The 12180-nt window shown below is 38.8% G+C and overlaps 1 protein-coding gene across 9 annotated transcripts in view; it reads right to left on the bottom strand.

Annotated features, from left to right (window-relative positions):
• The window catches only part of LOC138850893 (uncharacterized), a 114022-nt gene extending 102135 nt beyond the window's left edge, over positions 1-11887 (bottom strand). For 4 of the 9 annotated variants that reach the window (XM_070080208.1, XM_070080207.1, XM_070080211.1 and 1 more), the window contains exon 1: positions 11678-11882. The gene's annotated coding sequence lies outside the window, so the exon portion shown is untranslated. Of the gene's footprint in view, positions 1-11571; positions 11641-11677 lie in introns of those variants that run through there. The other 5 variants (XM_070080213.1, XM_070080212.1, XR_011391106.1 and 2 more) reach the window with 4 other exon arrangements.
• Between the last annotated feature and the right edge of the window lie 293 nt (positions 11888-12180).

Raw genomic sequence — 12180 nt, 5'->3', positions numbered from 1 at the left:
GGGGTTAATTCTGTAAGAAAATTTTTTTTTTTTTTTTTAATTTCTTGGACACTGGAGCACCACTTCAGATTTTGGCCTTGGACCCTGAAGGGGCTAATGACCATATAAACTATGTATTATTCCTTACTAGTCTTAAGTTAATCTTTAAGTTTGCCCAAAATGCTCGGCATACAGAGGGGCTTTTGGCATGTACACCCAACTATTATATTCCCTCTGTACAACCATGTAATTTGTCAAATTAAAAAAAAATCTAAATCTAAAGCTAAATCAAAATCTATTATTAACATTACTAATATGGCATCTTCAAGACTAATAACACACTCTCAGCGATTTTAATGTGTACCTGCATGCCAACACAGTGTGTAAGTTTACTTAGGTACAGGCACACATACATATAAATATCAGTTATAATAATAATGTAGGTATGTAGGCCACCTGGGCTACATACCTACACCTACCTACATAGCTACATGATATTTAACATGGCCCAAAGCCATATTATTACCATCGACATACCATGTTCACTGAGTTTAATCGTTTCTATCACTACCTTTAGATGCCATCATAAACAAATGGAGAAGTAATGAATAATTCATGCCGAGAATTGTAAACAAAAGCGTTATGAATTAAGGGGAGTGACGTAATGTTTTCCCTCTGCCCGGCTACCACACCTCCATAGTATATAAACATAAAATGTTTATATGTTATGTAACGTGTTTCTTATATAATTTTGAAGAAAATATAATAGATGGATTAATAAAAATGTCTATAGTAATGTAAAATAAGACATTTAATGTGCCAAAGAGTGATTATTATTAGTATTACATAATGTTTCCCTCCACCTGGCAACTACAGCTCCATAGCATATAAACAGCATGTTTATATGCTATGTAAAGTGTTTATGTAATTTTGAAGAAAATATCATAGATGGATTAATGACGTAAAATTAGACATTTAATGTGCCCAAGAGATTATTATTACATAATAGAGAGATGTGCTCATGGAGAATGTAAACAGACTGGGTGGTGTGCGCCGTATTTGAAAGACCACTTGCCGTATAGAAAGTTTTGGTCATAATTTGAGATTGCTGTATTAGTGGAACGCCATAAGGCGAAACATAAAAAGCGGGGCCCTACTGTATACATCCCATAACAGTAAAACTCCAGTTTTCGTCCGGTCCAAATATCGTATAATTCAGATTTCAAACACTTTTTTTGGAGAATTTTACTCAGTGTTTCATACATTGGCTCAGAAATCGTCCATGTCAGATGCGTCCGCCCGCCCGGGAAGCCGCCGCCTGGCTCAGTCTGCCTCTGTCACTTGTCGAGTGAACAATACTCCGTGCATGCGGAGTATTGTTTATTCATTGTTCATCCATTGTTTTTGGGGCTCGTTTATTGAGTGCGACTGCGAAATAAGCCACCATGGGGACAAAGAAAGTTCAGAGTGAGAACGTGAGAAACACGATAGAATTCAAGAAGAGCTTGTATCAAAATACGAAAGTGGCATACGTGTGACCGAGCCAGAAACAGGCCTCTCTAGATAGATTTTTTGTGCGACAGGTGCAGTGACTCAAGTTGGTCCTAGTGCCAGTAAAAGACAAAGAAGGGAAGTAGCCCTGGATAGGGCTTTCATACTTGAAGTCCTTATGGAGGGGGATTCCCCTTCCAAACAATAACCTCTCCTCTCTCTTCCCTCTTCGCCTTCTTCCATACGCCAACAAGAGTCTTCAATAAAGGTATGTAATAGTGATTTAAATGTTTATCTATCCATTAAAATTAGTGCTTTATATTTATTTGTTTTCTGTACAGTGGAACCCCGAGTTTCGGCAGTAATCCATTCCAAGAGCTAGGCCTGAACTCAAAACGGCCTAAAGTTGAAGTAATATTTCCCATAAGAAATAATGTAAATACAATTACAGTGGACCCCCAGCTTACAATATTATTTCATTCCAGAAGTATGTTCTTGAATTTTTGCCAATTTCACAAATTTCAAAAGATCCCAATTTTCCAAATAGGCCCAGAAAAACAAAAAAATTCCGGGCACTAAAAAAAATTTCCCTTTTCATTAGTTCGCCCCCCCTCCTCTTACTTTTTTTGCCCCTTTGAATTTTTTTTCCCAAAAAAGGGGGATTTACTGTTATGCGACACTGCATTAGTGTAGAAATGATATTAATATAAAGGATTTGGGTGAAAGAATATTAGACTCACCAGTTGATGTTTGTGGGCCGAATATGATTTATTTATTTTTGAACTTTGGAAAAAATGGTTTTGCTCTTTGAGCCCCAATTTCGGTTTTTTTTTAAAAAACCAATAAAAATCTTCCCCAATTTTTTCCTTCTTCCATTTTTAAAAAAGACCAAAAACTAAAACCATCTTTAAAAATCAACAAAAATACAGTAAAAAAACTTTTAAAACCAAAAACACAAATTTTTTTTTCTTTGACTGTTGTGGGGTTTTATACTAACCTTTACCCATAGCCCCATTTTTCATTTTAGGCCTACCAGCTTTCTCCCCAAAATTTGAGGGTGCTGGAATTTAAAACTATAGGGAAAAACCCTGGTGCTTTGGAAATTAAAATCCAAAACCCTGAAAGGGTTTGAAACATACATAAAAGTACAATGAGTTAAATAAATAAACTTATTTCCTTTTATTAAAAGGGTTTTTGGCATCGGGAAAGTGAGGGGAAAAAAACTTTTTTTTGGGAAAGGGGGAACCCCCTTCCCATAAAGATTTATGGGGTTAAACTTTTTTTTGCTTTAAATTGCCACAAAGCCAAAACCCAAAGAGTCACGGGACCTGTTTTTTCACAAAATAAAAAAAAATTGTTTTCCCTTTAAGTTTTTCCCAAAAGGGGACATTTTTTTTGTCACGGGAAATTTTTGCAAAAAGATGGCTTTTTAAACATGCTTGGGAGACCCACAAAACTTTCCACTTTTTCCCCGCCCTTAACCTTTAAAACTGCCCAAACGGATTTTCGTTTTTTATGTAAGTTTTAAAATTAAATAAAATTCCCCTTCAAAACGTATGACCGGAAACCAAGACTCCCCTTTGGGGAAAATGGGTTAATCACTGAATAAAGCCTTCCTTCCTCTCTTTTTCCCCCTTGAAAAAGTTCCTTGGCTGGGCCCTGATGCCCATGGGGGAAAGCGCACCAATAAAAATTTTTTTAAAACAAATAATTTATTTTCCCACCGGGATAAACAAAAAACGGCCACGCGCCCATGGGCGGGCGGACAGGTCTGGTATCCCGGCCAAAAAAAGGGCACAGGCCCGACTAAGTAAAAAGTGGTAAAACCCAAGGGGGCCCAAACCTCGGGAGAGCCAAACTGGGTTCCAGGGGTTTTAAAATTATAGTTATTCTCATAAAAGGGTTTTTTAAATTTTAATTTTTGGGGTGTCGGGAAGGGTTTAAATTTGGGATTTTTTTTTTTGGGGGAAAATTTTATTAACTTTTTCCCATTTGGATTTAAAAACCCCAAGTGCCGGGAAAAAAAAAACTGCCGAAATGGCAGAAATTGACCCAAATCATTCTTTATGGAGGGAATCCAGCCCCAGGGCCTCCCCAAAAACCAACAAAATCAGATATTAGTGCGGGAAAAAGGGCTATTGTTTCCCAAAAACCCAATGACTTCTTTCCAAAATACAAGGTCTAAAGCCGGCAACAACAAAATCATGTCCCTTTTCACCCAGGACTGCTTGCAGGGGCTTGTAAATGTTAGGGTTTTCACAGAGACCCACAAAAAGGGATCACTTGGAAAAACCTCTGGACCCCGGGTTTTAAAAAACCCATGGGTGCGAATTTTTAAACCCAAAAAAGGGGGCTTATTATTGCAGTCACTTATTTGGGGGCCTGCAAAAATCCTAAAGTTGAGGGAATTTTTGGCAAAGATCAAAGAAAAATCTGACGGTAGTCTACAACCCCCGGTTAAAAGTTTCCCAAAAACCCGGAAACCCTGAAAAAAATTAATTTTCGGGAAAACCTTTTCCAACTTTCCCCAACATCGCCCGGGGGATTTCAACAAGGGCACCAAAAAATGGAGGAATATAGAAAAATAATGTTGTTGGTGATTCCAGGGGGGGCAGCTACAAAGCCCCTGCTTCCACAAGGCAAACCTTCTGCACAAATTAAACCCAAACCAGCAAAAAGGCCTCAGACTGGAGAATACAGGGTTATCTCCTAAAATGGAATCTGATAAAAAATGTCACCATATAAAAAACAATATTTTTGGATCCCCAACAAAATTCGGGGTTCAGGGGCCCAACACCCCCAGCCCAAAAAGGATAGTCACGGGGGGTTTCCCACCAAATTCAATTTAATTCGGGAACAAAAAGGGTGGGACCGAAACCCAAGCCCTAAATGATTTTAGCGGGGGAATGATAGACTAAAAACACGGGCCCCAACTTATGCCTGAACAGATTTTTTTCCGTAACCAATTTATTAAAGGACATTCCTTTAAGAAAAAGGAGGTAAAATAAAAGAAGGGCTCCTTTTACAGGGAAAAAGGAATAAAAAAACAAAAAGAAAATATCTGTAATGTGAAGCAGGCATGGAAAGAGAAATAGCAAACATCGAACTTAAGCTAAAGGAATCTTATAAATTTAAATTTTAGGAAGAACAAAAGGCGAAAAATTAAATCGAAACCAAATTTTTTTGTTATTCCAAAAAAAAAGTAAAAACTACTTTCGTTTTGGGACCTTAAAAAAAAACCCAAACAGATGACAGCAAGGAAATGAGGAGCTTTTTCCAAGTCCCCTGACCATTAGGAAGCCGCCACCAGACCGAGAGAAGATAAAATTATTTTTAAAAAGGGGACAAAATTTTGGGAAACAGTTTATCATTAAATCTCTTTCCAAATGATTTCCCAAAAGTGAAAGTATTGGTCATTTTTCCCCCAGGGCCAGACCCTTTTTGGGAACCCTTGTTATCAAGAACTGAAAGAACCCCCATCCGGCTTTAAACACCCTTGGGAAAGGACATGAACGGGGGGAAATTTCCACAGTTACTAAAAACAAAAACATAGCCTCCCCAAAAGGCGGAAAAATGCAAAGAACAAAATTCGATACCCTAACATTCCATATCATAAAAATCAAAAAGGGGTTTAAGAAAAGGCCACCCATCAAGATCCTTTTAATTTAAAAAAACAAGTTGGGGATTTCCCGGGTTTTCCCAACTATTGGACCACTAAAAAGGCCCTGATTGCACAAAAAGACAAAAAAAGAATGCGGGTGTGGAAATAGACTTTGAAAAGCTTTCAAGGGGGGAATTGGCAAATAATTCACAAAAAAAAATCAAAGGAATAACGGGAAAAATTTTTAATGGATCAATAACCCCCAAAAAGGGGGAAACAAAAGGGGTATTAGTCAAAGAGAAAAATTTGGGGGGTACAGTAAAAAAGCCTGTTCAAGGGCACAGTATTTTCCCCATCTTTTTCCCTCACCCTTTCAGCTTTTCCCCAAAATTTAACCCCCAATTTCCCATTTTTTCCTTTTGCAGATGACACCCAAAATTTCAGTGACAGTGTTTCCACCCAGGCACTGCAAGATTTGGGACATCAACAAAATTTTTCAAGGGGCTGCAAAAAACAATAGGGCGTTCAAAGTTTTGGGGAAATTTAAATTCTCCTTTGGTAAACAGGGGTTAAAAACTTCATCAGGGGGAAAAACAAATTTCCCAGCCACACAAAAAAAAAAAAATAAGGTAAAAGACCGGGGAATGATCAATGGGGGTCTCCCCTTAAAAGGCCAAAAACACTGTATAAATTGATCGGGGGAAAAAAATACAGGAGATAATAAAAATTTTGAAAATTAGGATCCCAACCCCAAATAAAAACACCTTCAAAAACCTTTTCTTCAGGCGGGAATATTCTGCACCCCAACAGCCCCTTTTTCCAAGGCAAGGGAAATTGGCCCCCAAAAAATGTACGGAAAACCCTTTCCCCGGCATTTTATAACAGAGAAAAAACCCCTCAATTACTGGGAGCGTTTGGGTTTCCCTGAACCTGTACCCCCGGGAATGCAGGGGGGAAAAGAAAATGATTATATCATCTGGAAAACCCCTGGGCCCAGCCCCAAAACTTGAACCAGGAAATCACTTCTCTGGGAAAAAAAGATAAGCAGATGAGGGCAACATCCTCCAATAAAAAGAGGGGTGTAAATAGCACCCCAAAGGGGAAACAACAAAAGTGTCGGGCCCCAAATTTTAAACTCCCTCCCAGCAAAAAAGGGGGATTTTAAGGGGCCCCTGGCTGCTTAAACGGGGCACGGGACAGGCATTTAAAAACCCTGACCGCCGGGCTGTGGCTTGTCTTTGGGAATTGGTGAAAAAGTAAAAACCCTGGTTGACCCGGGCCTGGTCCCCATGAGGCCTGGTCTCACCCCCGGGGCCAAAGGGCGGGCCCCGGAACTCCCTCCAGGTAAACTCCAGGTAAAACCTTCTGGAATGGATTAAGGACAAAAACTGGGGTGTCACTGTACACTAACATTCTGAATGATACTTGTGCATGCTGACCCCATCCTATAATAATAATAATAATAATAATAATATTTCATTTTGACATGATACATAGTTGTACAAAAGCCCCTTTTGATCAGGGGCTTTTTACGAAAAATTTAAAAATTAACAAAAAGATTAATTAACTTTTTAAGAAAAAAAGGAATTTGGGGTTAATAGAGTGCAAGATGTTGCTACTGCTAAACTAATGTTAGGCTATTAACATCCCTGCCAGTACTTTGTATAATAATGCCAATGATATAAAATGCAAAATATTGGGGTTTTTTAGACCCAAAGTAAATCCCCGGTTTCTTCAACACCCCAATTTAACTTTTGTATCAATCCCCCATATTCCCGGGTAGATAATTTTTGAGATCCCTTTATGTGTTAAACCCAAATCACCCCACCAGTATTTTTTAAAAAAAATGACCCACTGATCAGATCAGACTGGTCAAAACCCCTTATTTAATCCCAACCCCTTTCTGGTTTTCTTTTTGGTTTTTTGGAAAATAAAGCAGACTCTAAAAGGATGGGGTTGAGGCCCCTTTTTCAAACACAAACAAAAATAAATAAATTTAACTGGGAAGCTGTCCAATATACAAGTACAGTTAGAAATAGAAATACAAATAGCTAAGCCTTATTTTAAAATTTTAGTAAAATTTTTCGAGGGTTTCTTTGAATTAAGTAAAACAAAAATTTTAAAAACCCTTTATAAATTTTTTAGTCTCCCCAATCAAAACAAAAAACGGGCTTCCAAATGGATAAATTTCCCTTTTGTTTGGGAAAAAGGAAAACACGCCCCTTTAAAAATATTTAAAAACAGTTTCAAGGAAAAATTAAAACAGGAAGTGTTTTTGGTATACCCAAAAGAGATAAATCTGTGAAAAATCCCCAAAGGGTATTAAAGAGGATAAATCAAACTTTCTTTTTAGAAAAACCCGGAAAAATTTAAAAGATGGGGGTTAAAAAATTGGGGATGGTACTGCCTTTTATTAACCTGGAATTCCAAAAATGTAAGGCTGGAGGTGATGTCCTGGTTTGCGAAATGTGGGGGTGAAGGTTTCAGTCCTAGAAATTTTGGTGAAACAGGGGGTGTTGGGCCCGGGAGACCCGCAATTGGGTTTGGAAAATTTTTTCCCTAATTTGGGGAAATTTTACTTTGGAAAGGTCATATAAATTTACCCCATAGGGGACAGGGGCCGAGGGGGAAAAAAGGGAGTCAAAGATAAAAATAAAAACCCAAAATTGCAAACTAAAAAAACAGGAAATAGCAAAAAAAGGACTCCCTAGCAATAGGGAGGATATATTACCAAAAAAAATGGTGGAGCCCCCATTTGGGGGTGCAGGGGGATAAAAAGGGAAAAAGACAGGGGAAAAATGCACCAACAGGGAATACGTCACAAAAACCCCCAAGGAACGGAAACCAAGCCCCCACATACCAAAACTTGCATCTGCAGGCATAAATCTGGAAAAAAACACCCAAAACGGCAAAATAGGCCACCCAGAAAATGCCGTGCCCATATGACGCAGGGAAAAAACCCCCATTCCTTAAATTTTTACCATGAAAAAATTTTCCCGGTAGGAAAGACTTTGTTTTAACCAAATTTTTAAAACACCATCAAAAAACAAAAAGATACAAAACATCCAGGATGGAAAAAATTTGGGAAACACCCCTAAAAGGGGGTGTTTTTGGGGCCCCGGAAGGGAAAAAATGGCAGGGAAAAGGCGAAATAGACCCAAATTAAATCATTTCCCGGGGGAAAAACCGTCATCCTTTCCCCAAAAAAACAGATAAGAATACTAATGCCAGAAAAAAAACCCCCAGTACCAAAAAATACCACCAGTCCGAAGACATTTTTCTTTTGCAAATTAGGGGGGTAAAAACCAGCAACAAACAACAAAAAAACCTTTCACCCCTGGACTGTTTAGGGCCAAAAGGGAATGTTGGTTGGGTTTTCCCGAACCCAAAAGGGATTTACTTGGGCAACAGGAAATTTGGGTCCCAAAGGTTTTCAACCTTAAAACAGATGGAAGGGGGAACAGGCAAAAGGGGGGGGGGTTTCCGAATTGAGGAAATCACTTGTTTGCACAGAACTGCTTAAGGGCCCCAAATGATGTAGTGGAAAATTTTTTTTGTCGGGAAACCCAAAAACCACATTGTGGGAGTTAAAGCCCCCCCGGATGCAAATCCCCGCAAATTCCCGGAAAATGGTTTAAAAATTGACCACTGTCTGGAAAATCTTCCCGCTCCTGCCCCCAAAATCCGCCCTGGGATTTCAACTTTAAGGCACCTAAAAAAGGAGGAATATAGGGAAAAATATTGTTTTTAAAAAAAACCCCGGGGGCAGCCTGATGAAAAATAAATCCCCAAAACTTTTAAATTTTCTGCACAAAATTCAATTTAAACCAAAATAATAACTTTCTAGACTGGGGAATAACTAGACCCATCTTTACTAATTTTTGATCTGATAAGAAATGTCAAATATCAAAAAAATATACTCAGACACAACATAATTGAGGTTCAGACATGTTCGTGGAGCCCCGACCACATAATGAGATTATCACGGGGGAGCATTTCCCAAATTTAAATTCCAATAACAAAAAAAAATAAAAATGTGACCAAAACCCCCAACCAATATAAAAACTGGGGGGATGTTAACAAACAGACCCCAACTTATGCCCAGAAAAGATTAACTTTAGGCATCAATGTATGCAAAAAAGGGTTATTCCCCTAAAAAGGGGGTGAGTAGATTAAAATAAAAAAAAGACAAAGGGGCTTCCCCTTTTCAACTTGGAAAAAATAACAGAGCAGCTTAAAGGTATATCTGAAATAGGGAGACACTGGTTAGAGAAAAGCAAGTTTGAACTTGCTTAAAAGGGAAATTTTTTAGGAGCCGGGAAAGCGAGAAGAACTAAAGTTAAATGAAAAAAGAAACCAAAGATTTCTTCTTTCCTTTTGCCAAATGTCGAGAACAACACCAGTATTGGGCCCCCTTTAAACAAGATGGGTCCTACACAGATGACAGCAAGGAAATGGGTGAGCTCTCAAGTCCCAATATGACTCCCTTTGAAACCCGCCCTTTTTGGGGGAAAAGTCAAAAGATCAAAAATTTTTTTTACAGGAAACCCCAGAATTTTTTAACACAAGCCTATCCGATGTTATCCTGATGCCAAAAAGACTTAACAGGGGATAAAAGCAGGCCCCTGCACTCTGCCCCCCGGGGAGACTCATGGAACCCGGTTCATCAAGAACTGCAAAAGCCCCATCATGACCTTTTTCCCTCCTTTGGGGAGGGAGCATGGACAGGGGCGCCCCAATTACTAAAAACAAAATGGGCCCCCCCACAAAGGGGAGTAAAGCAACAGCAAAGAACTAAAAGACCAAAACACTAAATTTCCCAATCCCAAAAAATTTTTTGGGAAAGGGGCCCAAAAAGCAAGATCACCCCCCTCTAAAAAAACCCCTCAGTTCACAACCCCGGGGAAAATAGGTTTTGGAATATTCCCCCGTCTGTCTCAACTATTGGGGTCCTACAAGGGGCCCAGATGCACTAGAAAACAAAAAAAAATGCAGATTTTAATATATACAGATTTTGCAAAAGCCACAAGTTGACCATGGAAGAGGGGACAAAATGGTTAAAGGAAAAAAGGAAAAACTGATAGATCTAAATTTCCTCAGTAAAGAACAAGAGAGTAGTGTCAACAGAGTAAAGTCAAAAGGAGTAGGGGGAAAAAACTCTGTTCCAAGGGGCCGTATCGCCCCCCATCTTATTCCCCAAACCTCATATCCCACATAAACAAAAATGTCAGCCCCGCACCGTGTCTTCCTTTTCAGATGACACTAAAAATGCCTTTATAGTGTCTTCCTTTCAAAACACTCGGCTCAGGGGGACATCAACCCAAAACTTTCAGTGGGTTCAGAAGACAATTGAAAATTCAACGATGGGAAAATTTTAATTATCAGATATGGTAAAAAACCTGGCACTGGACAAGCACCTAAAGTCGGTTCCTGACCAGCCGGGCTGTGGCTCGTACGTTGGTTTGCGTGCAGCCAGCAGTAACAGCCTGGTTGATCAGGCTCTGATCCACCAGGAGGCCTGGTCACAGACTGGGCCGTGGGGGAGTTGACCCCCGGAACTCTCTCCAGGTAAACTGGAACACTACATCTCAGTATCCAAACATCCAACCTTGCAGAGACCTCCACACAAACCCTAGAAGATATGGAAAAACACTTACTTGTTAATTATTATTATTATTACAATCAAAATCAAGATATAAACCCACAAGGGTCATACAGCCTTCATCGTTAATGATAATTTATCTGTAATCTTGAAACTGTGTCTACTTTTTCTTTTCCACTGACTAAATGAATGAATTATTTATCAAGAGATTGCAACCCAATAATGACTATTTGTTTTTTAGACTTAACATTTAAATTTTATAAGTTTGTTTGTAATAATAATAATAATAATAATAATAATAATAATAATAATAATAATAATAATAATAATATCTTTAATTACTACAAGTACATGTACATGGTATACAGGCCTAGCTGACATCAATGCCATAGTACTATATAGAAAGCCCCTTATGCCCAGCATTTCAGGCAAATTAGGTCTGTCCCAGGATGCAACCCACACCAATCGACTAACACCCAGGTACCCATTTTACTGATGATGAACATAGACAACAGGTGGAAAGAAACACCCCCAATATTTCTACTCTGGCTGGGAATCGAACCCAAGCCATTGCCCTGTGAATTATTATTATTACAATCAAGGGGAAGCGCTAAACCCGTAGGATTTTACAGCGCCTGGGGGGATGTGGAAGGCATTCAGGCTTAATTTGGGGAACTGGAGCACAGATCCAATTCCCTAAATCAAGAGCCCCTCACCAACATCAAGGAACCTTCCTTGAGGGGTCGCCCTGTGAAGCCAGAGCGTTAGCCACGTACTATATAGAAAATTGTAATACATATATGAAATGAATTAATATAATTTTATATATATTATTATTATAATCAAAGAAAGCAAGGAATTTTATATATAACGACACCCAGTGGGGTCTACTACTCACTGTAATCTGTTATCTTATTTTTTGCCCTACCGCTAACAGGATGAGCACACGGGTGCACAAACAGCCCAATGGAACTACATTAAGTTTGTCTGACAAAGTGACTTACCTCTGTTAAGGTCCTTGTGATCGCCCAAAGCCTATGTAATTGTACTTGTGTAAATTTTACCTAAATAAACTTATATATTTAATAAACTAGCAGGTCAGGTGGCACAGGTAAAAGTAATGGACACGTAGTTTGTTGGGTTTATCAGGGCCACTGACAGCTTAACTTGTATCACGCCTTGCTTCCCTCTGGAAGTATATCCCTTCAAGGGAGGTTCCTTGACGCTGGTGAGTGGCTCTTGATCAAGGGAATTGGATCTGTTTCAGTTCCCTAAATTAAGCCTGAATACTTTCCGCATACCCCCACAAGCGCTGTATAATCCTACGGGTTTAGCGCTTCCCCTTTATAATAATAATGTGTCTGTATAGCCCTTGTGGCTTAGCGCTTCTTTTTGATTATAATAATAATAATAATAATAATAATAATGTGTAAGTACGTTTATTTAGGCACAGGTACATATAAATATTATTAACATACGTAGTGTAAATTACATAGGATAACCAAAA

This window comes from Cherax quadricarinatus, unplaced genomic scaffold, assembly GCF_038502225.1.
Source record: "Cherax quadricarinatus isolate ZL_2023a unplaced genomic scaffold, ASM3850222v1 Contig224, whole genome shotgun sequence".
Lineage (NCBI taxonomy): Eukaryota > Metazoa > Arthropoda > Malacostraca > Decapoda > Parastacidae > Cherax > Cherax quadricarinatus.
This window is presented reverse-complemented; position numbering and strand designations above follow the sequence as displayed.